Below are 21,939 nucleotides of genomic sequence, written 5' to 3'. Positions count from 1 at the left end.
ACGCCAGCCCGTGCGTCCTCCAGGGTGAAAATTTTTTTCTTCTGTTTTTGACTCTGTTTTTAATTTTTTGATTTTTTCGTGACTCCTCATGATCATGTACCTAATTAAACAAAAATAACAAAGAAATAAAATAAAATAAAATTAGATAAATAAAATTGGGTTGCCTCCCAACAAGCGCTTCTTTAGTGTCAATAGCTTGACAGTGGCTCTCATGGAGCCACAAGGTGATCAGATCAACTTAAGTGTGGTATTCCCAACACCAAACTTAGAGTTTGGATATGGGGTTTGGACACCAAACTTAGAGTTTGGTTGTAGCTTCACAACACCAAACTTAGAGTTTGACTGTGTGGGCTCTTCTTGAACTGAGAGAAGCTCTTCATGCTTACTCTCTTTTGTCACAGAGGGATGGCCATGTGCTTGAAACACAAGGTATTCTCCATTTAATTGGAGGACTAATTCTCCTCTGTGGACATCTATCACAGCTTCTGCTGTGGCTAGGAAAGGTCTTCCTAGGATGATGCATTCATCATCTTCCTTCCTAGTGTCTAGGATTATGAAATCAGTAGGGATGTAAAGGCCTTCAACCTTTACTAGCACGTCCTCTACTATCCCATGAGCTTCTCTCATGGACTTGTCTGCCAATTGTAATGAAAACAAGGCAGGTTGTACCTCAATGATTCCCAGCTTCTCCATTACAGAGAGTGGCATAAGGTTTATTCCTGACCCCAGATCACATAGAGCTTTTTCAAAGCTCATGGTGCCAATGGTGCAGGGTATTAGGAACATGCCAGGGTCTTGTTTCTTTTGAGGTAGAGTTTTCTGAATCCAAGTATCCAGTTCACTAATGAGCAAGGGAGGTTTACTTTCCCAAGTCTCATTACCAAACAGCTTGGCATTCAGCTTCATGATAGCTCCTAAATACAGAGCAGCTTGCTCTCCAATCACATCTTCATCCTCTTCAGAGGAAGAATATTCTTCAGAGCTCATGAATGGCAGAAGGAGATTTAAAGGAATCTCTATGGTCTCTAAATGAGCCTCAGATTCCTCAGGATCCTTAATAGGAGACTCCTTCTTGTTTAGGGGACGTCCCAGGAGGTCTTCCTCACTGGGATTTTCGTCCTTCTCCTCCCCTATGCATTCGGCCATGTTGACTAAGTCAATGGCTTTGCACTCTCCTTTTGGATTTTCTTCTGTATTACTTGGGAGAGTACTGGGAGGAGTTTCAATAACTTTCTTACTCAGCTAGCCCACTTGTGCTTCCAGATTTCTAATGGAAGATCTGGTTTCATTCATGAAACTGAAAGTGGCCTTTGATAGATCAGAGACAATATTAGCTAAATTAGAATTACTCTGTTCAGAATTCTCTGTCTGTTGCTGAGAAGATGATGGATATGGCTTACTATTATTCAGCCTATTACGTCCACCATTGTTAAAGCCTTGTTGAGGCTTTTGTTGATCCTTCCAGGAGAAATTTGGATGATTTCTCCATGATGGGTTATAGGTGTTTCCATAAGGTTCACCCAGATAATTAACCTCTGCCATGGCAGGGTTTTTAGGATCATAAGCTTCTTCAGAAGCTGCCTCTCCAGTACTGTTGGATGCATGTTGCAATCCATTCAGATTTTGAGAGATCATGTTGACCTGTTGGGTCAACACCTTGTTCTGAGCCAATATGGCATTCAGAGCATCAATTTCAAGAACTCCTTTCTTCTGAGGTACCCCATTGTTCACGGAATTCCTCTCAGAAGTATACATGAACTGGTTGTTTGCAACCATATCAATGAGTTCTTGAGCCTCTTCAGGCGTTTTCTTCAGGTGAATAGATCCACCTGCAGAATGATCCAATGACATTTTCGAAAATTCAGAGAGACCATAATAGAATATATCCAATATGGTCCATTCTGAAAACATGTCAGATGGACATCTTTTGGTCAACTGCTTGTATCTTTCCCAAGCTTCATAGAGGGATTCACCATCTTTTTGTTTGAAGGTTTGAACATCCACTCTCAGCTTGCTCAGCTTTTGAGGAGGAAAGAATTTATCCAAGAAGGCAGTGACCAGCTTATCCCATGAGTCCAGGCTATCCTTGGGTTGAGAATCTAACCATACTCTAGCTCTGTCTCTTACAGCAAAAGGGAAGAGCAAGAGTCTGTAGACTTCAGGATTAACTCCATTTGTCTTTACAGTGTCACAGATCTGCAAGAACTCAGTTAAAAACTGGTAAGGATCTTCAGATGGAAGTCCATAAAACTTGCAGTTTTGTTGCATTAAAGCAACTAGTTGAGGCTTAAGCTCAAAGTTATTGGCTCCAATGGCAGGAATGGAGATGCTTCTTCCATCAAACTTGGACGTTGGCTTTGTGAAGTCACCAAGCATTCTCCTTTCATTATTATTATTTTCGGCCATCACCTCTTGTGCTAATGTTTCTGAAAGGTTGTTTCTCTTAAAGACGTTGGCTTCTCTTAATTTTCTCTTCAGAGTCCTTTCAGGTTCTGGATCAACTTCAACAAGAGTGCCTTTATCCCTGTTCCTGCTCATATGAAAGAAAAGGGAACACAAAAAAAGAAAAGGAAGCCTCTATGTCACAGTATAGAGATTCCTTTATGTTAGTAGAAGAAGAAAGGGGGTAGAAGAATGAAGAAGGGGGTGACAAAGAATGTAATGTAATGGAAGAAACACAACTGTGAGGATGGCAGAGATGTGAGATGAGATGTTAGAATATGAATGAAGAGAGGTGAAGAGAAGTGTTAGTAATTAATTAATTAAATAGAAGAGGAGAAGAGAAGGAAGAATTCGAAAATAAATTAGAAAAGATGGTTAGTGATTTTCGAAAATTTAGAAATAAATTATAATTAAAATTTAAACATGAAACAATTAATTAATTAAAAAGAATTTTTGAAAAGGGAGGGAGATATTTTCGAAAATAGAAGAGGGGAAAGTAGTTAGGTGGTTTTGAAAAAGATAAAAAACAAACAAAAAGTTAGTTAGTTGATTGAAAAAGATTTGAAATCAAAATTTTAAAAGATAAAAAGATAAGAAGTTAGATAAGATATTTTGAAATCAAATTTTGAAAAATATAAAATTTTTTTGAAAAAGATAAAATAAAAGATAAAAAGATATATTTGAAAAAGATATTTTGAAAAAGATTTAATTTTAAAAATAACTTAACTAACAAGAAACTACAAGATAAGATTCTAGAACTTAAAGATTGAACCTTTCTTAACAAGAAAGTAACAAACTTCAAATTTTTGAACCAATCACATTAATTGTTAGCTTAATTTTCGAAAATTTGATAAAAAGATAAGAAAAAAGATTTTGAAAATATTTTGAAAAAGATTTTTAAGTTTTTCGAAAATAAATAAAAAATGAAAAAGATATGATTTTTGAAAAAGATTTTGAAAAGATAAGATTTTTAAAATTGAAATTTTGACCTGACTTGTAAGAAACAATTAATTTTGAAAATTTTTGACCAAGTCAACCCAAAATTTCGAAAATTGGAGGAAAATAAGGAAAAGATATTTTTGATTTTTAAATTTTTAAAGAAAAACACAAAAATGACCCAAAACATGAAAATTTTGGATCAAGACATAAGATGCATGCAAGAATGCTATGAATGTCAAGATGAACACCAAGAACACTTTGAAGATCATGATGAACATCAAGAACATAATTTTGAAAAATTTTTGATGCAAAGAAAATATGCAAGACACCAAACTTAGAAATCTTTAATGCATGGAAAATATGAATGCAAAAATGCACAAGAAAAACAAGAAACAACACAAAACATGAAATCATCAAGATCAAACAAGAGGACTTATCAAGAACAACTTGAAGATCATGAAGAACACTATGAATGCATGGAATTTTCGAAAAAATGCAAGAAAAATTTTAAAAGCATGCAATTGACACCAAACTTAAAAATTGACTCAAGACTCAAACAAGAAACACAAAATATTTTTGTTTTTTATGATTTTCTAATTTTTTTTGGATTTTTATTAATTTTTTTCGAAAAACAAAGTTGGAAAAACGAAAAATAAAAGAAAAAATTTTGAAAAAGATTTTTGAAAAGAAAATTACCTAATCTGAGCAACAAGATGAACCGTCAGTTGTCCATACTCGAACAATCCCCGGCAACGGCGCCAAAAACTTGGTGGACGAAATTGTGATTCCTAGGAATGTATATTTGAAATGGAATTTGAAATTGGCACGAGTAAAGTCACAACTCCGTTCAACTAACCAGCAAGTGTACTGGGTCGTCCAAGTAATAACCTTACGTGAGTAAGGGTCGAATCCACAGGGATTGTTGGTATGAAGCAAGCTATGGTCACCTTGCAAATCTCAGTCAGGCGAATTTAAACATGATATTTTATTGGATTAAATAAAAGGAATAATAAAAAGGATAGAATACTTATGCAGATTCATTGGTAGGAATTTCAGATAAGCGGAATGAAGATGCTGTAGAGCTCTCGGACGCCTGCCTTCCTATTCCTCCAATTCAATCCTTCTTACTCCTTTCCATGGCAAGCTTTGTATAGGGGTTCACTATCAGCTGTGGCTACTTTCATTTCTCACGGGGAAATAACCTGTGCGGCTGTCACTCGCACAGCTAACCAGTCTGGAGGCATCACCCATGGTTGATAGCTACATCCCATCCTCGCAGTGAAAGCTACGCACGCACTCTGTCACAGCACGGCCAATCACCGGTTGGTTCCCGCTCCTACTGGAATAGAATCCCTCTTTTGCGTTTGTCACTAACGCCCAGCAGGTTAAAGTTTGAAGCACGTCACAGTCATTCATGAACGGAATCCTACTCGGAATACCACAGACAAGGTGAGACTTTCCGGATTCCCAGGATCCTACTCTGAACACCACAGACAAGGTTGGACTTTCCGGATCCAGATAAATGCCGCCATCCATCTAGCTTATACCACGAAGATTCTGTTGGGGAATCTAAGAGATACACATTCAAGCTTGTGGTGCATGTAGAACGTAAGTGGTTGTCAATCACGCGCGTTCTTGAGTGAGAATGTTAATGAGGGTTATTAACTCATCACATTCATCATGTTCTTGAGTACGAATGAATATCTTGGAATAAGAATAGAAGAGATTTGAATAAAAGAAAATAAAACTTCATTAATCTTTGAGGTACAGCAGAGCTCCACACCCTTAATCTATGGTGTGCAGAAACTCCACCGTTGAAAATACATAAGCCAAGAGTTCAGGCATGGCCGAATGGCCAGCCCCTCTAACGTGATCAATGATCTCCTAAGATGAAGAATAAAACAAAACTGAGACCAAAGATGTCTAATACAATAGATAAGTGTCCTATATATACTAGACTAGCTACTAGGGTTTATATGAGTAAGTATTTGATGCATAAATCCACTTCCGGGGCCCACTTGGTGTGTGTTTGGGCTGAGCTTGATCAATCCACGTGTAGAGGCATTTCTTGGCGTCAAACTTCAGGTTATGACGTGTTTTGGGCGTTTGACTCCGGATCATGACGTTTTTCTGGCGTTTTACTCCAGACAGCAGCATGAACTTGGCGTTTAACGCCAAGTTACGTCGTCATTATTCGAATAAAGCATGGACTATTATATATTGCTGGAAAGCCCTGGATGTCTTCTTTCCAACGCCGTTGAGAGCGCGCCAATTGGAGTTCTGTAGCTCCAGAAAATCCATTTCGAGTGCAGGGAGGTCAGAATCCAACAGCATCAGCAGTCCTTTTGTCAGCCTCTTTCAGAGTTTTGCTCAATTCCCTCAATTTCAGTCAGAATTTACCTGAAATCACAGAAAAACACACAAACTCATAGTAAAGTCCAGAAATGTGAATTTAACATAAAAACTAATGAAAACATCCCTAAAAGTAGCTTAAACTTACTAAAAACTATGTAAAAACAATGCCAAAAAGCGTATAAATTATCCGCTCATCACCCACCCACCTCACCATTCAAATTTAAACCACTTTCCCTCCCAAACCCACCCATACATGACCGAACCATGAGCCCCCCTCTCCTATATAAACCCTTCTTCACCACCTCATTTTCACACAACCTAAACACCACTTCTACTCCTCTTTGGCCGAACACAAAGCCATTCCCTTCTTCCTCATTTCTTCTTCTTCTACTCTCTTCTTTCTTCTTTTGCTCGAGGACGAGCAAACCTTTTAAGTTTGGTGTGGTAAAAGCATTGCTTTTTGTTTTTCCATAACCATTTATGGCATCCAAGGCCGGAGAAACTTCTAGAAAGAGGAAAGGGAAGGCAAAAGCTTCCACCTCCGAGTCATGGGAGATGGAGAGATTCATCTCAAGGGTGCATCAAGACCACTTCTATGAAGTTGTGGCCTTGAAGAAGGTGATCCCCGAGGTCCCTTTTTCACTCAAAAAGAGTGAATATCCGGAGATCCAACATGAGATTCGAAGAAGAGGTTGGGAAGTTCTCACCAACCCCATTCAACAAGTCGGAATCTTAATGGTTCAAGAATTCTATGCCAATGCATGGATCACTAAGAACCATGATCAAAGTGTGAACCCGGATCCAAAGAATTGGCTTACAATGGTTCGGGGAAAATACTTGGATTTTAGTCCAGAAAATGTAAGGTTGGCATTCAACTTGCCTATGATGCAAGGAGATGAACATCCTTACACTAGAAGGGTCAACTTTGATCAAAGGTTGGACCAAGTCCTCATAGACATCTGTGAAGAGGGCGCCCAATGGAAGAGAGATTCAAGAGGGAAGCCGGTTCAATTGAGAAGGCATGACCTCAAACCCGTGGCTAGAGGATGGTTGGAGTTTATCCAACGCTCAATCATTCCCACTAGCAACCGGTCAGAAGTTACTCTAGACCGGGCCATCATGATTCATAGCGTCATGATTGGAGAAGAAGTGGAAGTTCATGAGGTTATAGCCAAAGAACTCTATAAGGTGGCGGACAAGTCCTCCACCTTGGCAAGGTTAGCCTTTCCTCATCTCATTTGTCACCTCTGTTATTCAGTTGGAGTGGACATAGAGGGAGACATCCCCATTGATGAGGATAAGCCCATCACTAAGAAAAGGATGGAGCAAACAAGAGACCCCTCTCATCATGAGATCCCTGAGATGCCTCAAGGGATGCACTTTCCTCCACAAGACTATTGGGAGCAACTGAACACCTGCCTAGGAGAATTGAGTTCCAACATGGGACAACTAAGGGTGGAGCACCAAGAACATTCCATCCTCCTCCATGAAATTAGAGAAGATCAAAGAATCATGAGAGAGGAGCAACAAAGACAAGGAAGAGACATTGAGGAGCTCAAGCACTCCATAAGATCTTCAAGAGGAAGAACAAGCCGCCATCACTAAGGTGGACCCGTTCTTTAATCTCCTTGTTCTTTATTTTCTTGTTTTTCGAAAATTATGCTTTATGTTTGTCCATGTTTGTGTCTTATGATCATTAGTGTCTTAGTGTCTATGCCTTAAAGTTATGAATGTCCTATGAATCCATCACCTTTCTTAAATAAAAAAAAATTGTTCTTAATTGAAAAAGAGAAGAATTGCATGAATTTTGAATTTTATAACAGTTTAATTATTTTGATGTAGTGGCAACACTTTTGTTTTTTGAATGTATGCTTAAACAGTGCATATGTCTTTTGAATTTGTGGTTCATGAATATTGGCTCTTGAAAGAATGATGAAAAAGGAGACATGTTACTGAGGATCTGAAAAATCATAAAAATGATTCTTGAAGCAAGAAAAAGCAGTGAATAAAAAAAAACGAAAAAAAAGGGGAGCAAAAGAAAAAGAAAGAAAAAAAAAAGAAATAAAGTTGTGATCCAAGGCAAAAAGAGTGTGCTTAAGAACCCTGGACACCTCTAATTGGGGACTCTAGCAAAGCTGAGTCACAATCTGAAAAGGTTCACCCAATTATGTGTCTGTGGCATGTATGTATCCGGTGGTAATACTAGAAGACAGAGTGCTTTGGGCCACAGCCAAGACTCAATAAGTAGCTGTGTTCAAGAATCATCATACTTAACTAGGAGAATCAATAACACTATCTGGATTCTGAGTTCCTAAAGAAGCCAATCATTCTGAATTTCAAAGAATAAAGTGAGATGCCAAAACTATTCAGAGGCAAAAAGCTAAAAGCCCCGCTCATCTAATTAATACTGATCTTCATAGATGTTTTTGGAGTTCATTGCATATTCTCTTCTTTTTATCTTATTTGATTTTCAGTTGCTTGGGGACAAGCAACAATTTAAGTTTGGTGTTGTGATGAGCGGATAATTTATACGCTTTTTGGCATTGTTTTTAGTATGTTTTTAGTAGTTTTAGTTGAGTTTTTAGTATATTTTTATTAGTTTTTAGTTAAAATTCACTTTTTTGGACTTTACTATGAGTTTGTGTGTTTTTCTGTGATTTCAGGTATTTTCTGGATGAAATTGAGGGGCCTGAGCAAAAATCTGATTCAGAGACTGAAAAGGACTGCAGATGCTGTTGGATTCTAACCTCCCTGCACTCGAAGTGGATTTTCTGGAGCTACAGAAGCCCAATTGGCGCGCTCTTAACGGCGTTGGAAAGTATACATCCTGGGCTTTCCAGCAATATATGATAGTCCATACTTTGCCCAAGATTTGATGGCCTAAACCGGCGTTCAAAGTCACCTTCAGAATTCCCAGCGTTAAACGCCGGAACTGGCACCAAAGTGGGAGTTAAACGCCCAAACTGGCACAAAAGCTGGCGTTTAACTCCAAGAAGAGTCTCTACACGAAAATGCTTCATTGCTCAGCCCAAGCACACACCAAGTGGGCCCGGAAGTGGATTTTTATGTCATTTACTCATCTCTGTACACCTTAGGCTACTAGTTCTCTATAAGTAGGACCTTTTACTATTGTATTTTAATCTTCTGATCTTTGAAATCTTTTGATCTTTAGATCTTTTGATCACTTTAGATCTCTAGATCATCTTTGGACATCTAGTTCTTAGATCATTGGGGGCTGGCCTCACGGCCATGCCTAGACCTTGTTCTTATGTATTTTCAACGGTGGAGTTTCTACACACCATAGATTAAGGTGTGGAGCTCTGCTATACCTCGAGTATTAATGCAATTACTATTATTCTTCTATTCAATTCCGCTTGTTCTTATTCCAAGATATTCATTCGCACTCAAGAACATGATGAATGTGATGATTATGTGACACTCATCATCATTCTCACTTATGAACAAGTGACTGACAACCACTCTGTTCTACAAGCAACAAGGCTCTAATGTTTATCTCTTGGATTCCTGATACACGACGCATGGTTGATCGCCTGACAAACGAGCCAGCCATTCCATGAGATCAGAGTCTTCGTGGTATAGGCAAGAACTGATGGCGGCATTCAAGAGAATCCGGAAGGTCTAACCTTGTCTGTGGTATTCTGAGTAGGATTCAATGATTGAATGACTGTGACGTGCTTCAAACTCCTGAAAGCGGGGCGTTAGTGACAGACGCAAAAGAATCAATGGATTCTATTCCGGCCTGATCGAGAACCGACAGATGGATAGCCATGCCGTGACAGGGTGCGTTGAACATTTCCACTGAGAGGATGGGAGGTAGCCACTGACAACGGTGAAACCCTTGCATAAGCTTGCCATGGAAAGGAGTAAGAAGGATTGGATGAAGACAGTAGGAAAGCAGAGAGACGAAAGGGACAAGCATCTTCATACGCTTATCTGAAGCTCTCACCAATGATATACATAAGTATCTCTATCTTTATCTTTATGTTTTATTCGTAAATCACCATACCCATTTGAGTCTGCCTGACTAAGATTTACAAGGTGACCATAGCTTGCTTCATACCTACAATCTCCGTGGGATCGACCCTTACTCGCGTAAGGTTTATTACTTGGACGACCCAGTGCACTTGCTGGTTAGTTGTGCAAAGTTGTGTTTATGCCATGGTATTGAGCACCAAGTTTTTGGGGCCATTACTAGGGATTATTTGAGTTGTGAAAAGTAGTGATCACAATTTCGCACACCAGCGGGGCGTTAGTGACAGACGCAAAAGAATCACTGGATTCTATTCCGGCCTGATCGAGAACCGACAGATGGATAGCCGTGCCGTGACAGGGTGCGTTGAACATTTCCACTGAGAGGATGGGAGGTAGCCACTGACAACGGTGAAACCCTTGCATAAGCTTGCCATGGAAAGGAGTAAGAAGGATTGGATGAAGACAGTAGGAAAGCAGAGAGACGGAAGGGACAAGCATCTTCATACGCTTATCTGAAGCTCTCACCAATGATATACATAAGTATCTCTATCTTTATCTTTATGTTTTATTCGTATATCACCATACCCATTTGAGTCTGCCTGACTAAGATTTACAAGGTGACCATAGCTTGCTTCATACCAACAATCTTCGTGGGATCGACCCTTACTCGCGTAAGGTTTATTACTTGGACGACCCAGTGCACTTGCTGGTTAGTTGTGCAAAGTTGTGTTTATGTCATGGTATTGAGCACCAAGTTTTTGGGGCCATTACTAGGGATTATTTGAGTTGTGAAAAGTAGTGATCACAATTTCGCACACCAGCGGGGCGTTAGTGACAGACGCAAAAGAATCACTGGATTCTATTCCGGCCTGATCGAGAACCGACAGATGGATAGCCGTGCCGTGACAGGGTGCGTTGAACATTTCCACTGAGAGGATGGGAGGTAGCCACTGACAACGGTGAAACCCTTGCATAAGCTTGCCATGGAAAGGAGTAAGAAGGATTGGATGAAGACAGTAGGAAAGCAGAGAGACGGAAGGGACAAGCATCTTCATACGCTTTTCTGAAGCTCTCACCAATGATATACATAAGTATCTCTATCTTTATCTGTGTGTTTTATTCGTATATCACCCATACCCATTTGAGTCTGCCTGACTAAGATTTACAAGGTGACCATAGCTTGCTTCATACCAACAATCTCCGTGGGATCGACCCTTACTCGCGTAAGGTTTATTACTTGGACGACCCAGTGCACTTGCTGGTTAGTTGTGCAAAGTTGTGTTTATGCCATGGTATTGAGCACCAAGTTTTTGGGGCCATTACTAGGGATTATTTGAGTTGTGAAAAGTAGTGATCACAATTTCGCACACCAATTGCCCACTGTAGGGTTCTTCCAGCTAAGTCTGTTTTCTGTAGGATGCTTTTTATAGGCTAGTTGGTCCAAACTCTAATAGTGTGAGCCTGAAAATATGGGCGGTGTTGTCGAGAAGAGAGTATGAGGGCATAGGCGAACTTTTCTATCTTTTGATAGTTTAGTTCGGCCCCTTGTAGAGCCTTGATGATGAAGTAGACGGGTTGTTGCCCACTTTTGTCTTTTCTAACTAGTGCTGTGGCTATTGCCCGACTTCCCACTGCGAGGTATAATATGAGTTCTTCACTTTTCCCGTGGTCTGGTAAGAATGGGTGGTTGCCCCAAGAAGTTTTAAAATCTCAAAAGTCTTGTTTGCCCTCCGTTTGTCCTTTTCAAACCTTTCTGCCTTCCTTAATATACCTCTTTGAGGTGTCTTTTGCGAGATGACTTAGAGATCCTTCCTCCTGTGAATCCTCCATGAACATGTCTCTCTGGGGTGTGAAGTGGACGTTCAACTCGTCCGACCTCTTTGGTGTGAGACGTTCGACTTGTCCGACCTCTTTGGTGTGAGGTAGACCTTCAACTTGTCCGACCTCTTTGGTGTGAGGTGGACCTTCAATGCGTCCGACCTCTTTGGTGTGAGGTGGACCTTCAACTTTGCCCACCCTCTTTGGTGTGAGGTAGACCTTCAACGCGTCTGACCTCTTCGGTGTGAGGTGGGCCTTCAACGCGTCCAACCTCTTCGGTGTGAGGTGGGCCTTCAACGTGTCCGACCTCTTTGGTGTGAGGTGGACCTTCAACGCATCCGACCTCTTTGGCCTTTCTGCTTTTGATTGGGCGAGGTGGTGAGATCTTCTCAGTGTTGCGTATTTCTCGTTAAACATCCACAAGAGATAGGTTTCTCAGTTGGTTGGTCTTCTTTCTTCCTGGTTTCTTCATCCTTGTCCTGTGGTGGATTAGGAGAATTTGATTTTTGAGCTCTCTCCTAGTCAAGAGTTCTGCTCCATTTTGATGTATTTATCTGCCCGTTCCTGTACCTCATTCCGAGATGTTTGGGTGCTTCTTGGATATTGAGTGGCTAAAAGGTCCTTCTCGTAGACCATTGATAAGACCCCTAATAGCTGCTTCTATTGGCAGACTTTGTATGTCCAGACATGTTTTGTTGAATCTTTCCATGTAGTTGCGAAGTCTCTCTCAATCTCCTTGCTTGATCCCTAATAGAATTGGTGCATGTTTGGCTTTGTCCTTCTGGATGGAAAATAACGGATTGCATCTTAGGCCTCCGTCAGATACATCTTGCTTCTGAAATTGCTAAGATGATAGCTTGGATCTGATGTGCCGTCGTACGGAGTCATGTTGGGAGCTTTGAAGTCCTTTGGGACCTTTAGCTTTCATGATCTCTTTGGTGAATGGGTTTTGATCTTTGTGGGGGCTATCTTCATGACTGGATCGAGCCGTCTTGGTTTTGAGATCGGCTTCGAGTTTTAAGAGCTTATCTTTTAACTCTCGGCGTCGCCTAGTTTTCCTTCGGAGGTCCTTCTTGGCTTCTCGTTGATGCTCGGCTTCTTTTTCGAGTTGTTGGAGGCGGTTTTGTTGAGCTTGTAGTGCTTCCATGATTTCTGTGTTTGGAGTTTGCTTATCTCCCCCGTTTTGGGGTGTGCTTTTTGAGGTGGCGTCCGCGTTTTTATGCGGCGTCCTATTTTCTGGATCAGAATCGTGGTCGTTGTCATGGTTGTTCGCCATAGTGATGGGATGACTTCCAGGTTCCCCGGCAATGGCGCCAATGTTCCGAGGGTTACCTGAAACTGTAGGTCGATCTCGGACGAGATCTTCTATACTGGTCGGAGCTGTTGTGTTCAATTTGATGATGGTGGCTGGAGCCGCCGTGTCTGACTTGTTGGACTTGGTGGTGGTGCTAATCTTTCATCCCCGGAGGGTGGGGGGTACCTGCAAGGGACTCCGATGCTTAAGTTAGCATGGGTATTAAGCAGGTATTGAGTAGAATCGGAGTATGAGTTATACCTGGGTGCTCCAGTGTATTTATAATGATGAGGAGTGACCTTTCTGGAGATAAGATAACTATCTTATCTTATCTTATCTTATCTTTATCTTTGAGTGAGGTCATCTTATCTTTAGGGAAACCGCCTTTATCTTTCTGAGCTTTGGCTACCTTTAGATTGGGCTGTGTTCCTTCGTTTTGGGCCTTCTTTGGGCTTCTTTGGCAATTTGGCCGAGCTCTTTGAGAAGAGGTCAGGCATTTGGCCGAGCTCTTTGAGAAAAGGTCAGATAGTCTGACCTAAAGAGGTCGGTCGGCTTGTCGCGAAACATCCCGGGTCGGACAGCTTGACCCTGGGTATGAACACTCACCAATGAATTACATAAGTATCTCTATCTTATTTTATGTTCTATTTATCTTTTAATTATCAAAAACCCCATTATCATTTGAATCTGCCTAACTGAGATTTACAAGATGACCATAGCTTGCTTCAAGCCGACAATCTCCGTGGGATCGACCCTTACTCACGTAAAGTTTATTACTTGGACGACCCAGTGCACTTGCTGGTTAGTTGTGCAGAGTTGTGAAAAATAGTGGAGATTATAATCGTGCATACCAAGTTGTTGGCGCAGTTGAGATCACAATTCCGTGCACCACTAAGCTTATTATATATATGCAATACCAAAAAAAATGCAACTAAAATTTCTAAAAGACCTAGTAATAGAAGAAAAATAAATGAAATGTGAAAGTGTTAGGATTAGAATTTGTCACCCAAAAATCGCCGATCGGTCGGACGACCTCCCCACACTTGAAAGTTTGTATCGTCCTCGGTACATTCAAAGATAAGCAAGAGGGTACGGCGACTTTTCGGATTGCCACCTTCAGCTGGTGGATCAACCGGCTGCTGCGTGTTCTTTTCTCCGCTTCCCTTTTGGCTTATGGTGACTTATCCTAAAAATAGAAAACAAGATAAGAAGACAAGTAAATGCAAAAGTAAGGAAGCATATATTGTTGGAAAGAGGTAAGAATTAATAAAATGAAGTGAGTGAATAAGTGTGTGACATTACGGAAAAATAGTGTGTGAGTTCTAAGTTTGTGCGCAGTTTAGAACACATACACTAGCATGAAAGGCTATGTCACAATTACACGAAAGAAGTACGTGCTTCACTCATTCTAGTGTACTTGAGATTGTAATTACCCAACTTCTAGCCTGTCATGACCAAGGCTAGTAGCCAGGCGCTACTATATATTTAGCTGACTTTAGATACTTTAGATACTTTAGATCATATATTAAGTGTATACATATGAGCCTGTAGTGCTAGTTGAGAATCATGTATCTAGTCGCGCATATTGGAATAAGTGTAAATCAAGTAGTTAATACAAGAAACGGAAAAGCATAGCATAGCATACTTATATAATACATGAAATGCCCGGAGGCTTAATTCATCACAAAACACAAGTTCATACTTAATTGCTTACTATATTATGTACATACTCTATCGATTATGCTTACAAGTCCCGGGACCCGTTCTATATTATTAAATAAATAAAGAATTAACCCTCTAAAAAGACTATTCAAGAGTGAAGGTAAGGACCACTATTATTAAGACTACTACCATTACTACCACTGTTGCTGCTGATACTAGATGTAAACCCCGTAAAATTAGCGAATAATTAGTCAATAAATTAAATTTTAATAAAGGAAATTAAAAATGTGAATTTCATACTTGTTCATACCCTGGGTCGAGATGTCTGACTCGGGATGATCAACGACAAAGTGACCGACTTGTTCAAAGCTGGAATCCCCGATCTCTTCTCAAAGAGGTCGGCCAAATCGACAATAGAGGCCCAAAGCAGGCCTAAATAAAGGAACGCGACCCAAATCCAAAGGCAGCTCAAGCCTATAAGGATAAGGGCGGTTCCCTTAAAGATAAAGATGACTTCACTCAAAGATAAGATAAGATAACTATCTTATCCCCCGGAAAGATCACTCTACAACATTATAAATACACTGGAGTACCCAGGTATAACTTATACTCTGATTCTACTAAAAACCTACGTAAAACCCATGCTAACTTAAGCATCGGAGTCTCTTGCAGGTACCACCACCTCCGGTGATCAAGGATCAGCAGCTCCACCAGATCCAACAAGTCGGACACGACAGCTCTGGCCACCAGATCCAACAAGTCGGACACGATAGCTCCGGCCACCAGCTCTAAACAGGTCGGACACAGCAGCACCGACCAGCACAAAAGATCTCGTCCGAGATCGACCATCAGTTTTAGGTAACCCTCAGAACATCGGCGCCGTTGCCGGGGAACCTGGGAGTCATCCCATCACGATGGCGGACAACCTGGACAACAACCACAACTTTGATTTGGAAAACCGAACGCCACATAAGAACCCGGAGGTTACACTAGATGATACTTCTCAACCTAACAAAGACAAGAACTCCCCAAGCACGGGAGCCATAGTAGCTCTTCAGGATCGCCTGAAACAACTCGAAAAAGAAGCTGAGTATCAACGGGAAGCCGAAAGAGATTTACGAAGAGAAGCTAGGCGATGTCGCGAACTAGAGGACAAGCTCCTAAATATCGTTGCCGATCTCAAAGCCAAAACTACTAGATCCAGCCACGAAGATAGCTCCCGCAAAGACCAGGACCCATTCACCAAAGAGATCATGAAGGCCAAAATCCCAAAAGACTTCAAACCGCCTGACATGACTCTATACAATGGCACGACAGACCCCGGCCATCATCTTAGCAACTTCTAAAGCAGGATGTATCTCACCAACGCCTTAGATGCAACACGGTGCAAAGCCTTCCCTACTACTCTGACAAAGACGGCAATTAAGTGGTTCGACAACCTGCCCCCCAGGTCCATCTCAAGCTTTGATGGCCTGGCCAAAAATTTTCTAGCTAGATTCTCCATCCAGAAGGATAAAACTAAACATGCCCCAAGTCTACTAGGGATCAAGCAAGGAGATCAGGAAAGCCTTCGCAATTACATAGAAAGATTCAACAAGGCATGTTTGGATATACAAAATCTACCAACAGAGGCAGCCATTATGGGCCTCATCAATGGCTTACGAGAGAGACCCTTTAGTCACTCCATATCGGAAAAACATCCCACATCTCTAAATGAAGTCCAAGAACGAGCAGAAAAGTACATCAACATGGAGGAAAACTCCGGATTAGGAAAGACCTCAAAATCCGGATTCACCTATAAAGATAAAGAGACTAAGAAAAAAAAGATCAGCACGGGGAGAAGATAAAAAAATACCACAATTACACCCCCTATTCGAGTGTCTCTTGTGGATGTCTATCGAGAAGTATGCCACACTGAAGAGATACCCGCACCTCGCCCACTCAAAAGCAAGAAAAGAGGAGGAAATCGGACAGAATACTGTGAATACCATCGAATCTATGGACATCCACCAACGAGTGCTTCAATTTGAAGAACATCATAGAAAAATTGGTAAGAGAGGGGAGGCTAGATCGGTACTTAGCCAACAAAGCAGATGAGCCAAGAAAAAGAAGAAGGGACGAAGAGGTCGGACGAACTGAACGACCACCTCGTACCCCGGAGAGACATGTCCACATGATACATGGAGGATTTGTAGGAGGAGGAGTCTCCAAATCATCTCGCAAAAGACATCTGAAAGAGATATATCATGTCGAAGGAGGAGAAGGAGCACTCGAACTCCCCACTACCACCTTCACTAAAGAAGACGCAGCTGGCATCATCTCAGGACATGACGATCCCATGGTCATCACTATTATATTAGCCAACGCTAATCTCCACCGTACGTTGGTAGACCAGGGAAGCTCGGCGAACATTCTGTTCAAAACGGCCTTCGACAATCTCGGCCTAGATGAAAAAGAGCTCAAAGCATATCCGAATAGCCTATTCGGGCTGGGAGACACTCTAATCCAACCACTTGGATATATCTTCTTACACACCACCTTTGAAAAAAGAAATCGGTAAAGGACACTCAGCATAGACTACATCATGGTTGACGTAGGTACAGCCTACAATGCCCTGATAGGTCGGACAACGCTAAATTAGCTCGGCGCAGTAGTCTCAACTCCACATCTATGCATGAAGTTTCCGACCATAGAAGGAATCACAACAGTAAGAGCAGACCAGAAGACAGCGCACCGCTGCTATAATAAAAGACTGAACTTCAGAGGCAAAGGAGAAGAGATCCACACTATTGAGCTCGGCAGAGTGCGAGGATGGGAAGAACTTCGTCCACAACCTGAAGGCGAAATAGGAAAAGTTCAAATCGGAGATACTCTAGATAAAACGACCAATATTGGCACAATCCTAAAAGGAGACCAAAAGGAGTCCCTCATACAGTTCTTATGAGACAATGTCGACCTCTTTGCATGGAAGGCCGCAGACATGCCGGGCATAGACCCTAAGTTAATGTGTCACAAGTTGGCAGTTTACCAGGATCTCGGCCAGTACAGCAGAGACATAGAAAGCTCGGACCAGAACGATCCCAAGCTATGGAAGAGCAGGTACAAGCTCTACTGGAGCCAAGATTCATAAGAGAAGTCAAGTACCCACTATGGCTAGCTAACGTCGTCTTGATGAAAAAATCAAATGGGAAGCGGCGGATGTGCACTGACTACACTGACCTCAACAAAGCCTGCCCAAAAGACCATTACCCACTCGCAAGTATCGACGCTCTGGTGGATGCCTCCTCCGGATACAAATACCTCTCGTTTATGGACGCCTATTCAGGATACAATCAAATCCCGATGTACCCACCTGATCAAGAAAAAACATCATTCTTAACCCCAAAAGCAAACTACTACTACATCGTCATGCCATTCGGACTCAAAAAAGTAGGAGCTACTTACCAAAGATTATTGAATAAAGTCTTCGCGGACCACATCGGAAAAGTTATGGAAGTCTACGGGGACGACATGTTAATAAAGACACAAAACGAAGAATTGTTACTGTCCAATCTCACCCAACTATTCGACACTATAAGAAGGCATGGCATGAGACTTAACCCTGCAAAATACACCTTCGCAATAGAAGCTGGTAAATTCTTGGGTTTCATACTCACACAAAGAGGAATCGAGGCAAATTCGGACAAATTCCGGGCCATACTTGATATGAAAAGTCCGACCTGTCTCAAAGAGGTATAACAACTCAATGGAAGATTGGCAGCCTTGTCCAGATTTTTAGCCAGATCGGCAATAAGATCTCTACCCTTTTACGCCACTCTAAGGAAAGGAAAAAGGTTTGAATAAACAATGGAGTGCGAGCAGGCCCTCCAGGATTTCAAAAGGTTCTTGGGATAACCACCCATTCTAACTCGGCCACAGAAAGGAGAACCACTTGTATTATACCTCGCAGTAGGAAATCGGGCAGTAGCCTCGGCACTAGTCTGAGAAGACGACAATGGACAACAGCTTTTATACTTCATCAGCAAAGTACTACAAGGGTCCGAACTGAACTAACAAAAATAGAAAAATTTGCCTATGCTCTCATACTAACATCTTGACGACTTCGCCCATATTTCCAAGCCCACATCATCAGGGTTCGAACCAACCAGCCCATAAAAGGCATTCTGCAGAAAACTGATTTAGCAGGAAGAATCCTGCAATGGGCAGTCGAGTTGTCTGAATTCGACCTTCAATATGAAGCTCGGACAGCCATCAAATTGCAATATCTGGCCGACTTCATTGTAGAGTTTACGGATACCCCGGAAATCCCTACATAATGGAATCTCTACGTAGACGGTTCCTCAAACAAAACTAGAAGTGGCGCAGGCATGATAATAGAAAGTGACCAGGGAACCCAAATCGAACTTTCCCTCAAATTTGGGCTCCCTGCTTCCAACAACCAGGCCGAGTATGAGGCACTACTAGCTGGTTTGAAGTTGGCTAAAGAGGTTGGAGCTCAAAAGCTTATCATCTTCAGCGACTCACAAGTAGTCACCTCACAAATAACAGGGAGCTACCAAGCTAAGGATCCTACCATGAAAATGTACTTGGACAAAACCAAGGAACAGCTCGGACAACTTGGGGAATATGAGATCCGCCATATACCTCGGTGTTCACACCCTGGATCGAGTTGTCCGACCCGGGTTGTTTGGCGATAAGACGACGACCTCTTTAGGTCATGACCATCCGACCTCTTCTCAGAGAGCTCGGCCAAATCACCAGGAAAAGCCCAATAAGGGCCCAACCAAGGGACACAGCCCAATTGATAAACCACTATTTTATAGTTTATATTGTGTTTAATTGTGTGGTTTTGTCGTGATCCTTACCCACTTATTCATCAATTTAGCATGCATTTAGATTTCCTTCCTGAATTTATTACATCTTTGAAAATTGCTTCCTAGAGATTTTAATTATTTAATTTTAATTCTCCTTTATTCCATTTGATGCTGTAATCTGTGTGTCAAGTGTTTCAGGCTTTATCGGGCATGAATGAGACGAAGATTGGAGAGAAAGCTAGCAAAAATGGAAGGAACACAAGAATTTGAGGAGATAACCAGCGAAAAGTGACGCGGTCTCATGGCTCACGCGACCGCGCGAAGGAGCGCAAATCGCAGTGACGCGGCCGCATGGCTTGCGCAGCCGCGCGGATTGGAAAGCACAAGCAACGCGGTAGCGTGGACGACGCGAACGCGTGAAGAGGAAAAGTGCAAGTGACACGTCCGCATGGACGACGCGATCGCGTGACATGCGCGATCTGCATAATCTGCAGATTCCGAAACCAGCGATTTTGGACCCTATTTCGCCCAGTTTTCGGCCCGGAACAGCAGACTAGAGTCAGAGAATATGCAGAAATAACGGAGACACATTCATTGAGTAGTTTAGATCTAGTTTTTCGCTCTCTTAGGTTTTTCTCTCTAGTTTTTAGAATTTTAATTTTCAATTGGTCTTAGCATTGGAACATTGAGAAGAGTTATTTCCTCATCAAGGCATCATCATTCTAGTTTGTTCTCTTAACTTGGTTTTATTCTTCTATGTTCTTTGTTATGTTCAATTTTGTCATTCAGATACTTTTATGATTAATTAATGCAAGGATTATTTCTTTTTAATTTAATTTCAATTCCAATAATCATGTCTTCTTTTAATTCCCTTTCATGTGCCATGGATTCTTTATTTACGATGCGTGAGTAGTTTCATTACTTGATGGGGAATTGATTAAAAGGAACTCTTGAGTTGGAAGGATTGAAGGAAAAAATTTGTAGTTGGGTTAATTGTTGGATTGCTATCCTGTCACCAACGCCAATCCCTCTGAACTAAGTGGGTTGTAACTCGTGAACAAATCTGGCATTCCAACTTAATTGTTTGACTTTCCCTTACCTAGTAAAGGATAACCAAACAGAGTAACCATTAATTATAAATCAATCTTAAAAAAATCATTCCATCAATGATAGAGATTCTAACCAATCAATTCCCAGTCAAGGCTTTTATTTATATTATTTAAAATTCCTCAATTTAATCCCAATTTACTTAGCTCAACTTTTTGGAATATCTGATTAATAAAACAGCACACTTTTCTGCAACTCGTTGGGAGACGACCTGGGACTTAAAATTCCCAATAATTTTAATTTAAACTTTCTGTGACATATTTCTAAATTGATAGGCAGATTTTCGGTGAGTTAAGAACTATACTTGCAACGTAACCATTTAAATAAATTTTTAATTCACCAGCTTCTACACTCTATCACCAATCTAAAGGCAGTTAAGGCCTAAAAAGATAAGGGCGGTTCACAGAGAGATAAAGATGACTTCACTTGAAGATAAGATAAGATAACTAACTTATCTTATCTAGAAAGGTCACCCCACACTACTATAAATACACTGGAGCACCCAGGTATAACTCATACTCTGATTCTACAAAAAACCTGCTTAATACCCTTGCTAACTTAAGCATCGGAGTCTCTTGCAGGTACTACCACCCTCCGGTGACGAAGGATCAGCAGCATTGCCAGTCCAACAAGTCAGACGCGACGCTCCGGCCACCACCCGCAAGTCGGGCACGTCTCCGACCAGCTTAGAAGATCTCGTCCGAGATCGACCTACAGTTTCAGGTAACCCTCGGAACATTGGCACCGTTGCTGGAGACCTGGAAGTCATCCCATTGTCATGGCGGACAACCTTGACAACGACCACGACTCTGATCTAGAAGACAAAATGCCGCACAAGAATGCAGACGCTACACCAAAAGACACTCCTCAACCGAAAGACAAGGATTCACCCAATACAGGAGACATAGAGGCGCTTCAAGACCGTCTAAAACAACTTGAAAAAGAAGCTCAACATCAACAAGAAGTTGAGAGAGACCTACGAAGGAAAGTAAGGCGGCGCTGAGAATTAGAGGACAAACTCCTAAAGCTCGAAGCTGATTTCAAAGCCAAAACTACTCGATCTACTCTGAGGGCGGATCTGAAAGTGAATCTGAGGAAGAAACCAGCCCCCGTTCTACTGATTCAATTGTTTTACGTGCAGAAAACATGGCAGCTAGAAGAGTTACCATTCAGGAGGAAGGAGCTCCTGATTTTACAATGCAACCATTTCAAGCGCATCATCCAACGGTAGCTACGGTTTTTAAAATAAAGACCGCACTGCTAAATTTGATGCCCAAGTTTCGTGGCCTACCTGCTCAAGAGCCTGTCAAGCACTTGAGAGATTTCCAGGCAGCCTGTTCTACTGTCAGGCGTGATGGCACTGATGAAACTTCAATTTTGCTGAAAGCTCTTCCGTTCTCTCTTGAGGGAAAAGCAAGAGAGTGGTACTACACTCAACCTCTAGCAAATGTATCCTACTGGGATACTCTCAGAAAAGAGTTTATAGAGAAATTCTTTCCATCTAAAGTTACTGAT

The 21,939-nt window shown here is 41.5% G+C and overlaps 1 non-coding gene across 1 annotated transcript; it reads left to right on the top strand.

The window, feature by feature from the left end:
* The first annotated feature begins 1,909 nt into the window (after nt 1-1,909).
* LOC130963934 (small nucleolar RNA R71) lies at nt 1,910-2,013 on the top strand. The gene has a single exon (XR_009080050.1). It is a non-coding gene; the product is annotated as a small nucleolar RNA R71 (small nucleolar RNA).
* Nucleotides 2,014-21,939: the final 19,926 nt, after the last annotated feature.

Source organism: Arachis stenosperma, chromosome 2 (assembly GCF_014773155.1).
Source record: "Arachis stenosperma cultivar V10309 chromosome 2, arast.V10309.gnm1.PFL2, whole genome shotgun sequence".
Classification (NCBI taxonomy): domain Eukaryota; kingdom Viridiplantae; phylum Streptophyta; class Magnoliopsida; order Fabales; family Fabaceae; genus Arachis; species Arachis stenosperma.
This window is presented reverse-complemented; position numbering and strand designations above follow the sequence as displayed.